Consider the following 17607-nt stretch of genomic DNA (forward strand, 5'->3'; position numbering starts at 1 on the left):
CATTAGCTAATTAAATGCTTTCAGTGGTGAAAGAAAATATAAAAATACATGGAATTATCAAATAAAAAAAACCAAGCGACTAATTTGTCAGCCTCAGCATCACTTTACAAATAGCAGCAGCCAAGTTATCCCTACACTGCATATCAATCAATTTTACTTTTTACAGCTGATAAGATATTCTCTAATTAAATTATGTTTTAATTGCCTTTGACTTTCAGTGCAAGGAAAATGACAATATGCTTTCTATGAAAGAACTCCCTACTCATTTCTGTATGCTGTGACTGTCATTATGCAGTTAGCAGTTGTTCCACAGAGGTATCAAGACTCCACATTTTCTCCTGAAATAGGATCCTGAAATAAATGTGATTTAGAAAGGGTTATTTTCTATATGCTAATAGAATTCTTTTAATTGTTGGCAACATTGAGGTCTGCCACTAATAGTCTATTGCCATTCTCAGAGTTTTTCAAACAGCATCTCCAGAGCCATTTGATCCTATGTGTGACTCATTTACAATGAGAATGCCAGTCCTGGAAAACACAACCTCCTGGTTTTCACACTGACTTACTTACTAATTACCTTTCAAAATATTTGGTTTTTATAAGGCTACCATGAAGTGCATAGATCGAAATCATACTGCTGCTTTATGATATGATAATTAAGTTAATTATAGCACAAAAATGTGTGTCAGTAAGAAGGTGCCAGAATTAGGGCAGGAGACCCAGCTCAGCCTCAGCACAGGGACACGAGGGCTGCACTGGCAAACAGAGCAGGCCCAGGAGGTCAAGGAAAATGAGCACCTTTCTCTAAGTGTCTCTTCTGCCTCTGTAAAACAAAGTGGGGGGAGGAAGAAGCAGCAAATGCCTTGACAGTTCCCACTCCTCAATTCTGAACACACAGGAGTGGTTTGGGTGAAGGTATTTTGTATGATTCAAACCCAACTTCATGTTAATTCAGCTGAGAAGGAAAGGAAGGTAAGCAAGCTGTAAACAGACACTGGTGGAAGATATGAAAGCAAAACGAGAAAAACAATAAAGAGACAACTTCTTTCTCTGGGCTTTGAGATAAGCAGAAGGAAGGAAAATTTGAAGAGCAGCCATACTGCATTTAGCTTACTATCTTACCCAAAAATTAATTTCTACACCAGTTACAGAGAAACCATCACCTCAAGATTGTACATAAAGACTTTGGTCTCACTTTGACACAGTTACTCAGCATTTCACATTCCCTTGTTGCCATATGGACCTGATAGATGCTCCTTATATGCTTGATTTACAAATAAAGTCAGAAGTGCTGCAGTTGTATTTTCCAGCCATTCCTCCAGTGAGCAGATAATGATATAGCCAGTGCTAGGATATTTGATATAAGTAGTGGACTTTTCAGTCACTGCATGAGTCCTTAATCTCCCTAGGATCCACGGGAAGAAAATTATTTGATATGAGAGTGTTTGATATTACAAGTTGTATTTAACATTTCAAGGCTCATTTGAATCAGCTCAGCTCACTGAACTGCTAAAGCATACAGGACAACATATCCTATCCTGAGGAGAAACCTATAGATGTGCTTAGTAGCCTAAAGGTATATTACAAAAAAATGAGTTGCTGAAGATGAGGCCCAAAATTGTATTGGTGCTGCTCATTTCAGATGTGATCTGACAGCCAGGCCTGGTGCATTACAGCACAGAAGGGTGGATGGATCAGCAGCAGAAAATACTGCTGAGGTCTCTGGGCTGCACTCAGAACTTCTTGTGGCAGAAATTCTGTTATGACCCACAAATACCTTTAGAGCACAAATTAGTGAAATTTCATATTGGTGCAAAAATACTGTATCATAACACTATATCCCAATTTCTTCTCCCCGGTTTTAATCCATTGGATGCTGGAAAACTCGAGTTTTAATAGAGATGTGCAGGCAGTAACATCTGCTTCCTGTGCCTTGGCACAGGACTAATGGCTGTTGCAAAACGCTTCCTTGTAAGCATTCAGCCAGGTTTCTGCCCACAGCAAATAAATGAATAAGGATGTTTAGTTCTGCCCATGTTAAGGCAGTGTTTTGTAACCTCAATATAAAATAGAAACAATAATTTCAGGGGTTATGCATTTTGTGGTGCATTGAGGATGGAATACTAAACAGAAGGGTTTATACCATTAGAAAAGTGTGTACTTGTACTTCTCAAAGAGCTTAAATCTAAGCACAGCACTGAGGCTTTCTGAGTGCTTTCTGCAGGTCTCTAACAAAGTGTGCGCTGATAAAGGAGAGACAGTCCTGAGGCTTCTCTTGGCTGGCCCATTCTCAGTGACCCAGGGGGACAGATTTTGCCAGGGGGTCATTTATGTTAACAGCCCTGAAGGGTTAAACTTGTATTTATTTTCTAAGACCAGACAACTTTGGACAAGACACTTATTTCTGCTGGTGGTATGAAGTGATGGCAAAGAAAAGACAAGATACCATGTGCACATTTTCTTCTCACGGTGTTTCTTAGAGTGACAACATGAGTCAGTGGTCTAAGAATCAAAATTTCACAAAATTCAGGATAAAATAAAGATACTTTTACAAGAATTCAGAGTGCCTGATGTATCAGCTTGTATTTGTAGAACGAATAATTCTACACAAGAGTAGTACCTCTTAGGAAGCACGAGAGGATATGGTGATAAATCACCCAGTTCCTGTAGGTCTGCTGTAGTTTCTGAGAAGTCAGTAAATTTCTCTCTGTTAATCCCAATCAATTGTGGGTCATGTCCTAGATTTATAATAATTACATTTAAAGTCTTGTGATTAAAAACAAGCCCTTGTTTCTATAAATATACAGTAGGAATTAACACATACCTTATGAGATCTTTCACAAATGCAGTCAATGTGCATGGGTTTAATTTTTTTTTATATGTATTTTTTTCTTTTTAGGCAATAATCACAATCCAGAGGAAAGGTTGCAATCTACAGGAAGCTGGTAGGTCAAATTTTAAAATTATATAAATGCCAGTACAATTAGAGAGAAAAAAAATGTAAGCGGTAAGGTAATGAAACTTGCATTTACTGGATATTCAGAGAATATGCAAAATCATTTAAATTTACATACTGAGGGGGTGAAAATGTGGTTTAGCAGCGGCAATTAACATGAGAAAGTAAGACAGATGCTGTGCAAATAATTCATAATGAATAATTTCTTTGCTCCATTATGTGTTTGCAAGTTTTCCAAACAAACTAGTTTTTCTGATGTATATGTTCAAACTGTTTGCTGAATAATATCTATGCATAATTTTTTATGTAATTCATTCATAAGCAGAGCTTTTTGAATATTCAAGCTCTTTTTGAATGGGTATGTAGGTTGTGCAACACATTTCTCTTTTCCAATTGGAGAAACATGACTTATAGGTTCTGCCATGAATAATCACAATATTTAACAATATTTGCTTCATTATTTTACCAAACATTCCTGCTAGTAAACTCATTTGTCAAGATAATCATGGAAAAAGAGATGCAAACAAAAGCAAATAAATTAGCCTGGCATCCTCTCCTTTCTTTCTCACTTGAGAAAAATAAATTGCACTGTCCATAATTCTGTTTGTCTTTCATTAAAATATATGAGGAAGCTGAAAATGCAAAATCATAGTCTTTAACAGACTTGGGTTTCCTATGGCTGTGGAGTCACACTTAATGCACAGAATGCCCTTTGGAGCTGGGGCTGTCTTTGGCCCCCTCCCAGAGGGGCAGCCCCTGGGATGGCTGAATCTGCTTCCCTTCCATGGAATCTGTGTCCCGTCCATGGAATCCTTGTCCCTTCCATAGAATCCATGTCCCATCCTGGGAATCCTTGTCCCTTCCAGGGAATCCTTGTCCCTTCCAGGGAATCCATGTATCTTCCATGGAATCCTCTTCCCTTCCATGGAATCCTCTTCCCTTCCATGGAATCCATGTCCCATCCAGGGAATCCATGTCCCTTCAGCAGCCAAGCAGTGTTTGGAGCTCCTGCTCCATGACATAAAGGAAAGTCTCTCATGCAGGAAGCTAACGAAGATAAATACAGTATTTGTTGGCATTCAAGGTGATTAATTGCCAGAGGCAAGCTTAATTATGCCAGGAGTAACAATCGAGTCAGGGACAGACACCAAGTCTTCTGTGGGCCATTGTTAGATGTGTTGGAGTTTGAATTTGAACATGAATGAATTAGTATGGATTGCATCTTCTTACATAGCTGCCACATATTCTTAATTATATTTAGAGTCATATTTATTTGGAACATTGGAAAAGTCAGTTTTTCTCTAAGTGAAGCAGGTCATCAAAATTGAGAGACTGCAGCATTCTCAGGATAAATTGTGTATGATGAACTCAATGATGAGTGAATTCCTGTTCCAGAATCTTATTAGCAATGTAAAGACTGCATTTGATTTTCTATATTTAAAATTTTGTACAAGTTTTTATACTGAATATATTACATTTCAGAGTTGCTGTATCAGTTTACTATTTCAATAGTGACAATTAGGAAAAAAAGTAATATTGGTAGTAGTACATTAAATTTCATGTTCCTCAGCAGTGAGAGAATTTTGAGTTCTCTTTTTGAGGTACCTTTGTGTCCCATGTATATGCTCTCATTGAGGATCTGACAGTCTTAGTTTACACCTTCTTTTTTTCCTGAAATCAGAAATTAGCCTGGAAATAGCTTATGACAGAAATAGTACAAAAGATCCCCTGCACCTTTTTAAGACTAATAGGACATGAGAATGCAGAGAACATTTAAATACAGCTTCACAAATGTCAGTTCTGGAAATGTGTATCAGTGTGAAACTTCTGCCTTTTTCACATTTTACACTAAAAAATGTGAGAACACCAAGACAAGTATTTTAAATAACTGAAGTATATCTACATGCCTTTGGAAGAGAATGGGAAGAATAAAATAACTTAGCAAGTACTGGTGTTGGAGTGTGCTAACCAGCATTTACAAATGCCTTTGGAGGCAAAGAAATGATTGCTTTAATGAGCACAGAAAACTAAACTGTTTGAAAATATAGAAGAATTACAGTGAAGTGACATTAAACCTAGAAGGAAGTTGTAGATCACTAAGTTGGCAGATTTTATATGGCAAACATGACATTTTTTAAAATGAGATATATATATTAAAATAAGAAAACAACAGAAAACACACATTAAACCAATCTTGTTGAGTAAATATTCTCTCTATTCCTTGGATTACTTGCATTCTCTTTCCATTTTCAGTATTTTAAATTTCAACTTTAGAAAACATCCAGACATAATAAACACTTAAATTCAGTTTTGGTTTATTCTTTCCTATTTATCTACAGTTTAAAAAAATCATGTTTCACCATTTAATAATTTCATTAGTGATTATTGGTATTTCTGTAACCTTAAAACAGACATTGTAGATTATACATCCCTGAAAACATATTTCCTGCTCAAAACTTCCCCTTCTTCTATGGCTGCCTTAATTTCTTTTTGCACTGCAGGAGTTCATACTGGTGGAAGTGATAAATGGACGTGTTTCTTTGCATTATACATATTTACAGCAAGTAAACTCTGTCTACCTTATCACTTTATAAATCTATTGCCCAGTGCTTCTATAGCCAATGCATTAAATATTGGGCTTCTCGGGGACTGCTCAGTGCAGTTTAACACAACAGATAATGAAAGGAGATCAGGCATGAAAAGTTCCTCTTTATCTTGCACCTTTTCGTCACACAAAGTAGCTGATAACAGCTAAGTTCATCATCCTTCTTTCATACAGTATTCAGGAAATCAGGCACTTAAACCACGACCTTCACAGAGAGAGGACTGTGTCATCCTCTTTAGTCAGTAGCAAAAAAAGGGCTCTGATCCTGAATGGAGTTGTTGGATTTTGTCAGAAGATAAATTAAGCAGCGGAATACTTTTGTGTGCTTGTATGGAAGTTCTTTTCAAGGAAATACTTTGCATTAAAAGAAAAGTGGGCATAAGAAGGCACAGAACATCAAAGTTAGTAATGAAAGATGGGGCAAAATTAAGGGTGAATGGAGCAAAAGTAAAATGAACTAACAGCTTCCTTAAAGACCCATCTCTAATATTTAATTATTTTATTTAAAATGCTGTGCAATGCCAAAGAATTCATGCTACCTATTGGAAAAAAAAAAAGTTATCCCAATTCTGAAAATTTATGCCAGTTTATTATTATCTAGTATTTTTTAATCTCTTGATAGTTCTTGTGCACTAAGAAAATGAAAAAAATATTGTTCTATTATATTTCATAATGGTAAGTGAGCCTATGAAAGCTAAAATATTCACTGATCTGTGAAAGTATTTTTAGACAACAAATTCCACTTTCCCCACCCTCTAATTCCTCCCTCAGTCTGCAGAGGGGTCTTTTTTAAAAGGAACAAATTCTGTTGGTGAAGTAATTTCAATCTTATGTAAAATAGCTATTTTATCCTGTACACCTTTCTACTTGCCTTTTTTTTTTCTTTCTCTGTATAATGTTCCAGATATTTTATTCTACCACTTCTTGTGGCTAAACCAATTTAAGTGACCTTTCACTTAGACTAGGCACTAGCACTGTCTGTGTGTGGTGCCATTTACCTAAAATCAGCCTCATTCCATCCTGTGCAGAGTCTGTGTGTCTGTGAGGTACCTCCTCCACACCAACATCACTTCATGCAGAGCTGAGCTAAAACCACTCCTGACATCAGAAATAAATGTTGAATTTATCCTTAGCTCGCTTTGTCAAGGAACTCATTGTTACTTCCAGAACACCCCCTGACCTCCATGGTTTTTGTCATACTGGTAATACATGGTATTTTCTCCCACTCTCAAAAAAACATATACAGACAAGTACATAAAGCAAATAGTTTTTCTTAATGTAATGGCTACAACCTCTCAGTAATTGCATCAGGAATACAAGTGAAACTGTTCATCCTCTGTGGTTCAGAGTCATTAAAATGGCTGAGAGAATTAACATTGCAAATACACTCAGACAGGAGCTTGCAAAACCAAACTGAGGAATAGTTAACAACTGTATCTTCTATCAATGTTACCACAGCAATGACAATGCTCAGATTTCTGTACTTCAGAACTGGCATCTAAAAAGTCATTGGAAACCAGTATGACTCCAGTAACTGGGTGGACAAGAAGAAGGTGAGAGACATGGGTCCTGATTCACAGAGTAAGAATGGCCCTGATATTTATGTCTTTAGTTTAACAACTGGCTTCGGATTATCACATAAGAATTCTTAGCACAGTAACTACCCTGGAAGCAGGGCATCTACCAACTCTTTAACAGTGACACCTAATTTTAACACCCACAATGTGTTTTTTTCCCTGAGAGCTGAACAACTTAAACACAAAAATTCCTCTCCATGACCAGTGTATTCTCCTCTTGGTCAGCCAGATGAACAAGGACTCATCATTACTTCCAGCTGGTACTAATCCACTTTACACTTTGTTGACAGCCGTATTCTTCCAAATTCCTTTCAATTATTTGTGGTCAGCTATAGGGAAAAAAGAGGTCAGGTGTGTCACTTCAGAGTTTGTTGTGTACAGAACACACACCACAGCACACAGGTGGTGTTCTGGTGAGTTTTGCATCCACTAGGGATGGCTGTGCATACTGAATGTGCTCATTCACAGACAGCAGTTCCTCAAAGTACAACAGTGTTCCATGCCTATAAAAGTCTTCACATTTTCTTAACTTTTCACTGAGCATGTGGAACGACTTTCCATCTTTTTTTCCCCCCTTCTTGTTGATGGCTATGCATTGTTGAGAGCTGTTCAAGCACATAGCAAGTGGCTTTCTACCTGCTCAGTGCTTCCATTTGAGCCATTTCAAAGACAGACTATCATTCTTACAATGATAAGAATAAGGCTGCCTATAAAAGAGAAGGGGAAAGAAAAGGCTAAAGAGACTGGAAACTACCTGAAAATTCTAGTACAATTTCAACACCTTTCTTTTCTTTTTGTTTGATGAATTACATGCAGCTTCTGGCAATATTTAGGAGGTGACACAAACTCCCTTATTGCAATGTCAGCCATACACCACATTTACTGAATTACCAAAGAAGGTAATTCCAGTGTGTTAAAATTCTGTATCATGCCACTCCTTCTCTGCTTGGTGCTCACTCCATGATACACAGATATTTCTCCCATACCATGGTGTGGTTACTTCCTTGGAACAGAGATGCTCATATGTGTATTTTTTTTTTTTAATTATTATTACTTTTTCCATTATTTCTTCCTATGCAATTACAGACATAGGATTAAGAGTGAAAATTGGACATTTATATCAGGTGCAGTTGCATGACTGACTAATGATATCACAGTATATATAATAAAGGTAGGAAATTGTACCAATTAATTAAAATAATCCTCTTTACAACACATTAAAACGTTTGAGAGGCATTGTTCAGGAAGATAAGCTCTCTCTTTATTCTGAAGAGTTCTGTGTTGTTACAATGGATCATTGCATTTCACAATTTCCAGCTTAAAGGTTTGAAAAAAATTATGGTTATCAGCTGGAGTGACCTCTTGTGTGATGCCAGCTAGTGAACTTCCTCCAGGTAACCACTCCACCAATCCTGTAACTTACATTTGAGGTGCAATATAACTTTCAGGAAGACCCTATTTTGAATCTAAGCAAGACTACAATGCGCATTCTATAGGTAAAATGTTCCTATTACTAAGAAGCTGCACTCCGAAAATTTCACCTTCATTGTACAATGTATTTATATAGCATCAACTTCCAAAAATCCTTTTATCATGCTTGTTTTGATCAAGCTATAGCAGTGTGTGTGGTGGAGCACCTACATACTAATAGAGAATAATGATGTATAGGGACATGCAGAAAAATCAGCAGTTCCAGGTTAGAAAATTGCTTAAAAGGCAAGGGGACAAGCATCCAGCAGTTACCACCAGTAAACTGCTAATCTTTCTTGTTGCCTCCTTTTTTCTTTCCTTTCAAATCACACTGAAGGTCAATTTTTCAAAGAAGTGTGAAAAGAGAGAGCCGTGGCCCTTCTGAAAGTGGACAAAATGCTCTCCTGTCAGCAGGCTCCGTAAGTGACAAGGAGATTCTGAGAGAGCCCCTGAAGGCATTGAGGACTGGAGCTGGTAACATGTGCAGGCTCCAGGCTGTGCCTTTTCAGCTCAGCCGTGGAGCACTGCCTGATGCAGCAACAGCAATGGGGCAGTGACACAGCTTCAGTCTCATCCCTCAAGCATCTTAATAAAAGCTGAAGAAATACACTTATATTCACTTCAGATTTGCTGCCTGGAACTTGTTCTTGGAGGCAGGTGTGCACATTGTTTCCTCCAAAGAACTAAACAGAGCTATTGTATTTAAAATCTGCTAAAGGAGGAGTAGCCTGTGGTCACATTAAGTGACTGATACAGTTGTTAGAGACCTAACCCAAGAAATTAGGTGTTTGGGTTATTCTCTGCAGCCTCATGCATATTCACTGCCACTCCCAGGAGAATACCCTTACCTGCAGATAAAAGGGATAGGAACAAGCCTGTCTTCCATTGAAGCTGTACCACCACATCTAAAGGAATCCAAGATCAATTTAAACAGAGAACAAGAAGAAGAGAGAGCGAGAGAGCATGGTTCCCTGTCTTCTATTAGGACACTCACTTTAGGGATAAAACACAGTTATCCTTCTAAAACCTACATTAATTGTCTCTCAGATATTCTGGATTTATATAGTTAACATCAATCCTGAATGTGGACTCAAAGCCAGTATTCCCACATTGGTCTCACTGATACTGCCTCGACATGTAACTTTGGTTAGTTTTGTTTTAATACTCTGCCACCCATCCACTCCCAGCTGTCATCTTCACTAACCCAGAACACTGGGAGCATGTACTCCGTTATTCACCAGGACAAACTAATGCTGCTTATAGTAAACTGCCTTCCAGAAAACAATCCCCCAGCCTGAAATGTCACCCGTGTTCTTTTTCACTAGGTGCCTGACCTTGACTTCACCAGCTCTGTTGCACAAATGAGGCCACCTTACCAAGGCAACTGGATTGGTCTGTGCCATTAACCCATATCCATCATAACTGACCAGCAACAAACCCTTGCTGCATGGCATTTAATAAGCAATTTGCTTGTTCTCTCTCAAATCACTGGTCTAAGTAGCTTTGTAATATTCTGTATGGCACTCCAATGAGGTGAAGATTTCCAAATACCTTCAGATTTCATGAGCTGAATGAATTCTGAATTTTGTTAATTTGACTAATCATCATAAGCATCAAGTCAAATGTTTTATGGACCACTATTACAGACTTTCCATTACCTTTTTCACTGACACTTGCATCCATCATAATGTAGTTTGACAAGATTTGCTTCCAAGCTCAATGTAAGTCTGTCTTTCTTTCCTGATAGGGACAATCATTACTTAACTGTCTTTTTATGACTTCTCTAGCATTCATTTTTGCAATCTAGTTTATTTTCAAGCAGAAATGTTATCTCCAGTAAAATGACTAGCACAGTATATCTGTACACAAGTTTTTCAGCAGAATCAACACATCACTGCACGTACATTAAAATCTTGACCACAGCTTTAGAGACAAGGACACATCTTGAAATCTGTGAAATGCCATGGAAAAAGATGAAGCCAGGGAGAAGTTGTAGTTCTGTGGATCTTCACTCCTGTGAATAGATGGAGTCCTCAAGCCACAGTGTTGCATGTAATTTGCCAAGCTCTACCAGTATGCTCAACTCTCCCCTTTTCTCAATTAACCTTGAAAAGCTGAGAGATGCTTCCCTGCTGGTTTCTGGATTGCCCCTTAAAACTCTTGCTCTTTGTTGACAGTTACAGAACTACAGTTGCAGTTGGAAAATTAACTCTGCTGTAGTTTCTCTCTAATCAGAAATTTACAGTGCACTTTCCCCAGCTACAGCAAATCCAATGTGCTCCAGTTATACTGCATTTCTCTACAGGGATTTTCTATGGTATGGAATATAGTCATGAAGTCGATCTGTGGCACTGTTAGCCCTGCTGCTGTGCATTGCCCATGTCCAAGGCTCTTTTTCACTGCTGTTTGTGATTCCTGGCTAATTTCGGTTGCTACTTTCCTCCTGGCCTTGCCAAAAATACGTACAAAGTTTGACAGGTTGCCATCAGCTTGTGCCTTGTACTTTGTCACTCTCTTTTTTCCTGATCTACTTTGCTTTAACACTTCTGGTTTTGGTGGTCTGACACATGTGCAGCAATGTGGAGGGAGAAATTAAAGGTTGAATAATAGACAACATTTAATGGTTTCAGAGAAAAGTATTCTGCGCACAATTTTGATGTAACGTTATACAGAACCCCGTGGTTGAGGCTAGAGAAATTCTGTCCTGCAGAAGTGACAACAGTTGTTGGAACGGTTCTAACTCGTGGCAAGAAGATGGAATGGATTTTTTTAACGATTCTTGCCCAGATTTTGTCGTTCCCTCCGCGCGCCTCTCGGGCTGCGCAGCGGCGGCCGCGGGAAGGGACCCTCCGCTCCCGACCGGCATCCCCTCGTGATCGGCATCCCCTGGTGATCGGCATCCCCTCGTGATCGGCATCCCCTGGTGATCGGCATCCCCTCCCGGCCCGCACCGCCTGCCGGCCCGGCGGGACGAGCATCCCGACGCCGCAGACCCGGGGTGTCCCCGCCGCCCGCGCCTCTGCGGCAGCGCCCGGCCGGGGCAGCCGCCCGCTGTGCGCAGGGACGGTCAAGGGAGCAAGGACACGCTGGCGGCGGCGGCGGTGCTGCCGCTCCCGTCCCCGCTCCCGCTCCCGTCTCCGCTCCGTCTCCGCTCCCGTCCCCGCTCCCCGCGCCACCGCCGCCGCCGCGCGCGCCCGGCAGCGCGCGCCCGCGCGCCGAGCGCGGCGATTGGCTGCGGCGCGCGCGCGCGCGTCCCCGCGCCCGCGGGTGCCCGCGGGTGCCGCGCGCGTCGGGGCCGCGGCGCGGGCGCGCTCCCCGCTGGCCGCCCGGCGCGCGCTCCCCCCGCGGCCGCGGCTCCCGCGCTCCCCGGGGGCGGCGCGAGGCTGCGGCGCGAGGCTGAGGCGAGGCTGAGGCGCTGCCGCTGCCCGGTGCTGCTGCCCGGCGCTCCGCTCCTGCCGGGAGGGACGGGACGCGCTGCGAGAGCGCAGCGAGGGCGGGGAAGGGCAGGCAAGGAAGGGGTGTCCCCTCCTCACTGAAGGAATCCGCACCGGTGCGAAGTTATCGCCCAGAGACGGTGAGAGGCGCTCGGGCTGCTCAACCTGCCGCCGCCGCCGCCGCTGCCGGTAAATGCGCTTCACTTCTTACTTGCCGACATGCCCGGGGCTCTCCTCCCCGCTCCGCCGCGCTCGGCAGAGCCGCAGCGCTCGCGGCTCCGTGGCCCCGGCATCCCCCGCTGTGATTGCGCCCGTGGAGTTGACAAGTTGGGATCTGTGTGTGTGTGTCCGTGCGTCCGTGTATCCATGTGTCCGTGCGTCCGTGTGTCCGTGTGTCCGTGCGTGTGCCACAGCCCGCGGTGCGCGGAGCCGCGGAATTCAGCACTTGGAGAGGTCATTAGTTGCGTGAGTTCCAGGCGAGGAGGATTCTCGGTGCCTCCGCAATAACTGCCGCTGCCGCCTTTCTGCCCATTAATCCTCGTCCCTAACCGCTGGTATTTCCTATGTTCTCACCGTGTTTTAATGTTGTCTTTTTTTTTTTCTACGCTGCTGGTTTTTAATTTGTTTACTTTCTTTTCCCCTTTTCTCCCGAGATTGTAGTACAATGTTATTATTTATTTCTTCAGTGTTTGCCAACAGTGTGGGAAGGTATCGCTGATTCAGAAACTATTGTCCACAGTGCGTCTCGCTTAGGAACAGGCAGCGATAGGAGAAGGCAGGCATTTGTATTCCGAAAGAGAATTAAAAAAAAAAAAAAAAAAAAAGCTGCTTTGCATCATTGCCGCAGATTTGCGGGAAGCACTGAGGGACGGTGATATTTTGTTGTTTGCGAAGGTAATAAACACCGAAGCGCTTTGGTGTTTCACGCACAGCCCTGCGATTGAGCTGTTTGGGAATTGCTGTGGATAATAAATTCCTGGCTGTGGAGGCAGGGATTGCTGGCATGTATCGCACCCAGCGCTCAGACAATGTACCAGCGTGTGCTGACACCGGAGCGCGTCCCTGCTACACCTGCCGTGGAGTGGCACTTTGACAAGAGACTGGTTTGTCTCCTGCATACACCCAGACTGAAATTTAAATCAGGTGCGAATTGAGCTCTTAACTCTCTATCTTTGAACCGGGCTCCTTTTTCAATACTTCTTGTTAGTATTCTTGTGTAAACATCTATTTGTAGCAATTTCGGGAGATTTAATAGTACTGATGTCTTAATATGTGCTTTTATGCCTTTTTTTTAACTTCATGCTTAAGTGTTCTGTCCTTCTAAAAGGCTCAGAATGTAATGACAAGTACTGTCTCTGTGTGTGTATATGTGTGTGCATAAATATTTAAATATTTGTATATAATGTTTGGCTTGTACTTGTTTAAATTTGCAGGATCTTGTATTATGTGGAGGAAACAGGTATAACAGAATTAAAATGCAGGAACGCAGAATTAAAGGAGACTTTTTTTGTAAGGTTTAGTTGTGTAGTTAGAAGGTTATGTAAGATCAAAGACATTCAAAATGCATGTGTCCTAGAGAAGTAAAGTGTAGAAGTAGCAACATTCTAGCAATTTAAGACTATAAAGCTTTGCTGCAACAACACAGAATGCAAGCTGTCAATAAATCTCTGTAGCCATCCAACATCCTCACAGGGCACTTTATGGAATACTACTTAAAATCTGTTGTAATTAAACCAGTCTCTGTTAAGGGCGGAGTTAATGAAGGAGTAGCATCACCTGTAGGTATGGTTACTTGAGGTAAGTGTAGTAGTTTACAGTGGTTGTACAGACTCAAAAGTTTTTCTTCAAACTTCAGAGGAATTGAGAAAGATGGTTCTTTCTTTAAGGCATTTGTATTTGTCATTCAGCTGGTACAGAACAACTGTACAGAATAACAACATGTCTGTTCTAAGGGGCTGATTTATATAAGGGCTAGGTAAAGTCAGTTTTTACAAGGGGATGTCAACTTAATGATAAGGAAGATTTCTTTCTTTGTTAAGATTTAAAATATATACAATGTATTTGAGCATCATTTTCCTGTGCCTTGGCAAATCAGTGACCAGATTGATGATTAATTTGGCTTGGCCCATATGCTGAGGTTCCTAGTTGCTGAGTAATAAATAAAAACTAGTCTTACATTACACCCATATAGATTGTGTGGTATTCAAAAAGCCAACTGTGAGGTCTGAGCTTTAATTCATTTTAAGAGGAAAACTTTTCTAGCTATGGTTTCTTAATGTCCTGGCAATGCCCGTGAACTCAAAGAAGTAATTTTTAATCCAATTAATAACACGATTACAGCATGGTTTTTAAAGAAAAAGTTTTGGACCAGTTAATGTTTGAATTTTTATTCTGCTTTTAAAAAAAACATTTCTATTAAGACAGTGCTCATAGGAAACAATAACATTTTAGTCCTCTACATGCTTATTTTTTATAGGGATAATTAAAAGTAATGGTCTTTCTGTGTCATTAGATTTTAACTGCTTGTGTAGCATGGGGAGAATTAACACGTGAGCATCACTAGTAATGTTTTGTTGTAATTAAACTGAACTGTATTTTCACTTCTAATATTTCACACTAAAAGTCAAAGCTGCAGGGAAGAATTGAGGAGGTGCTTTCTCGTGTTAGGTCACAGAGATTACCAGAGGTTATTGATTTGAGGGGCTAATAATTGCATTTCTTTGCCTTTTTAAAGAACAGTTGTATTTCTGATACATATACACATCAACCTTTCATATATGGACATGGTTTTAGCATTTGCCTGTCAAATACTGACATTTTTGTTTCTTCAGTCAAAGTAATTTTCCTGTGAACAGCTTTACTGTTAGAGTAAGTCATGGTGTTAGCTGTATTGGTGATTGTGCTTAAAATTATTTAGAACAACCTAGAAAAGGGAAAATGTTGAGTTCAATCAAGTTCAATGTGTAGACTTTCTTGTCTGAGAGGTCAAACTGAAGGTCAAATTAGATGAAGACAAAGCTCTAGCCACTATAAGAGTACTCAAGTCAATATACCAATGTTTGAAAAGCTGTTTTGTGTTTGTTTGCATTTTACTGTGAATTTAATCTCTCAGTCCTTATTGTTTTTGGCAAAAGATGGACATAGGAGCACTACTGAAGTCCCTGCTTAAAGATAAGACCAAAAAATTATTTGGTTTATACTTTAAACAATAATATTCTTTTATATAAATGGATAGTTCTAAAAAGTTTGCCCTTCCTTGCCCTGGATCTGTAATAGAAAATGCAACCTTACAATATAAATTAAATTCATTTCTACTAAACTAATTAAGATAAGAGATGTTTTAGTCCTTACTTGCTCTTTCAGAAGGTTAATATTTAATGGAAATGGCAAGTTTTTTCCCAGGCTTTTTTTTTTTTTTGACTATGCTTTACTTACAGTTTCACAAGATCCTTATCAGGAAGAACAGTTTTATATAATACTCACTGGGCTACAACAGCAAAGAAGGTTTTGCTGATACTCAGGACAAGTAGAGCTGGTCCCCATGTTGTGACCGGAGGTGTCACATCCCAGAGCCTTCATGCCAGCTGATGGTGACTCATCTTTCTAATTCCTTCCTGCACAAGCAGCTCCTGCACAGAGTGCTAAAAGTGAAGTACAGAATGCCTCTGGCTGTGTCACCCTGTTCCAGCCAGGGGCTGGCCCAGCTTTGTGTCCTGCTGGTGTCTGCAGCCTGGAAGAGCCCCTGCTTCTCCTGCTGCAGCGTGTTCCCTGCAATTCTGCCTCCCCTAATCCACACAGGATTGAAAAGAGACTTTGGGCCATTCTCTGTTAGCTCAATTTTGTCTCACAATTATTGGTCTGCAGTGGGCTCCCATAATGCCGGTGAAGTTCAAATACATTGTTTTAAATCCACCTTGCAGACTAACTCAATATAATCAGATAGACTTTTCGGATAAGCAGGAAGCGTGCTAAGCTTAGATATTATTCATTTTTTATTATTTTTTAAATAGGTCCTTTTTAGTTGAATTGATTGACGTTCAGTGCCAAATAGTAATAAATTGTCTGCTTTCATCTTTATTGCTGAGCATTAATAACTCAGTAGTCATCCAAACAGGGATGTAATTATAAGATTTTTAGTGACAAGCTGCACAACACTGGATTACAAACTTTTATGTTTGGCTGAGCAGGTTGTGAATGGATACATGGTGCACACACTGCTTTACACCAGTGGCTGTATTCAGACTCAATCTGGGCAATAGTCAGGGAAACAACTGATCTTGAGTCATGCCTTTTTCTTTCCCTCAGCAACAGGTTTTATAGAAGATATGTTTTATCCTCTGATGAATGAAAATAACGTTCCACTTTGGAAGGGTGGTTTGCTTTGGGGATTTTTTGGTTTTCTGATTATTTGCTTTGAGTTGTTTTGGTTTTAACTATAATACAACTCAATATGGCAAAATTAAAGACTGAGTATCACCCTTTTTGGTTCCGGATAATAGGATCTTAATTTTTTTTTTTTTGTTTTTTTTTTTTTTTTTTTTGTTCTGAAGAGACTTCATAGCCAAAACATCTTTTAACTGTAAAATATTAACTGCAACTATTATTAACTGTTAAATATTAACTGTAACCATTCAGAACTACAAATATGTGTTAAAATAGTATAAAATACATAAGTAGATGCTCTTGGAGGATTTTCTTACTAGTTTGGGGCACCTGGCCTTTTCCTTTAGTAGCAGCCTTTAAAGCTTTGAATTGGTCTCAGTTCTCCAGATTTATCTGTTGTTTCTCAGCCCACACAGGCCAGGAAAACACCAGGGCTTGTTCAGAGGGGTGGTGCAAGGCTATCTAAAATCCTTAATGAGCATATCAGTGAAACCCTTGAGGAGGACAGAAATAGCTCCTAGGTGCAGTCTGAGTGGGAGATGGCACGTGAAGAACGTGGAAGCTGAGCAATGGTTTAACCTCAGGTGCTGCCTGGGGAGAGCAGTTTTGTTTCAGGTGCTGTTTGGGAGGAGCAGTGAAAGTGACAGAAACAAAATTGTCTTCTGCTGCTTATCCTGGGCAGTGTCAGAGCACAGGGATAGCAGCCAGTGTCAATTTTTGGAACCAGACCCAGAGGAGCTTTTCCCACCAGTGTGCACAGGTACAAAAGCAGAGCCTGTCTCCAGGTGAGTGCTTCTGTGCCTCCTGGGAACTTTTATGTGTGTTCCCTTAACTCTCAATAGGGTTCTTTCCTTTTTTTACTTACTATTAATTTCTGGGGACAGTTTTTAGGGAAGTCACTTTTCCTAAACAATTGAGTTAGGAGTGTTGGTTCTGCTGTGGTTTTGAGTGGCCCTGTACAGTGTTGTCAGCTGTGTTGTAGAAAACTATCTTGTATTGAGTTGAAGAGATATGGATAACTGTATGTAAGTGAATATATAAAAATTCTTTTATGAAGCCATTGTGTAGGAGTGTAGGGCTTGGATACAAAATATCAAAATACAGGAAGTCCTACTAAGTATAAATAATAGATTTTTCCAAAGCTTTTTCTGAGTGTAATTGCCTAGTGACTCTTCTAATCTC

General features: G+C 40.4%; 1 protein-coding gene across 17 annotated transcripts in view; it reads left to right on the top strand.

Moving 5' to 3' along the window:
* The first annotated feature begins 2924 nt into the window (after window positions 1-2924).
* Window positions 2925-17607, top strand: part of TENM2 (teneurin transmembrane protein 2) — a 613377-nt gene continuing 598694 nt past the window's right edge. For 13 of the 17 annotated variants that reach the window (XM_030284000.4, XM_072935333.1, XM_072935334.1 and 10 more), the window contains exon 1: window positions 11912-13185. The gene's annotated coding sequence lies outside the window, so the exon portion shown is untranslated. Of the gene's footprint in view, window positions 2946-11911; window positions 13186-17607 lie in introns of those variants that run through there. The other 4 variants (XM_030283999.4, XM_041718950.2, XM_072935329.1 and 1 more) reach the window with 3 other exon arrangements.

Source organism: Taeniopygia guttata, chromosome 13 (genome assembly GCF_048771995.1).
Source record: "Taeniopygia guttata chromosome 13, bTaeGut7.mat, whole genome shotgun sequence".
Classification (NCBI taxonomy): Eukaryota; Metazoa; Chordata; class Aves; order Passeriformes; family Estrildidae; genus Taeniopygia; species Taeniopygia guttata.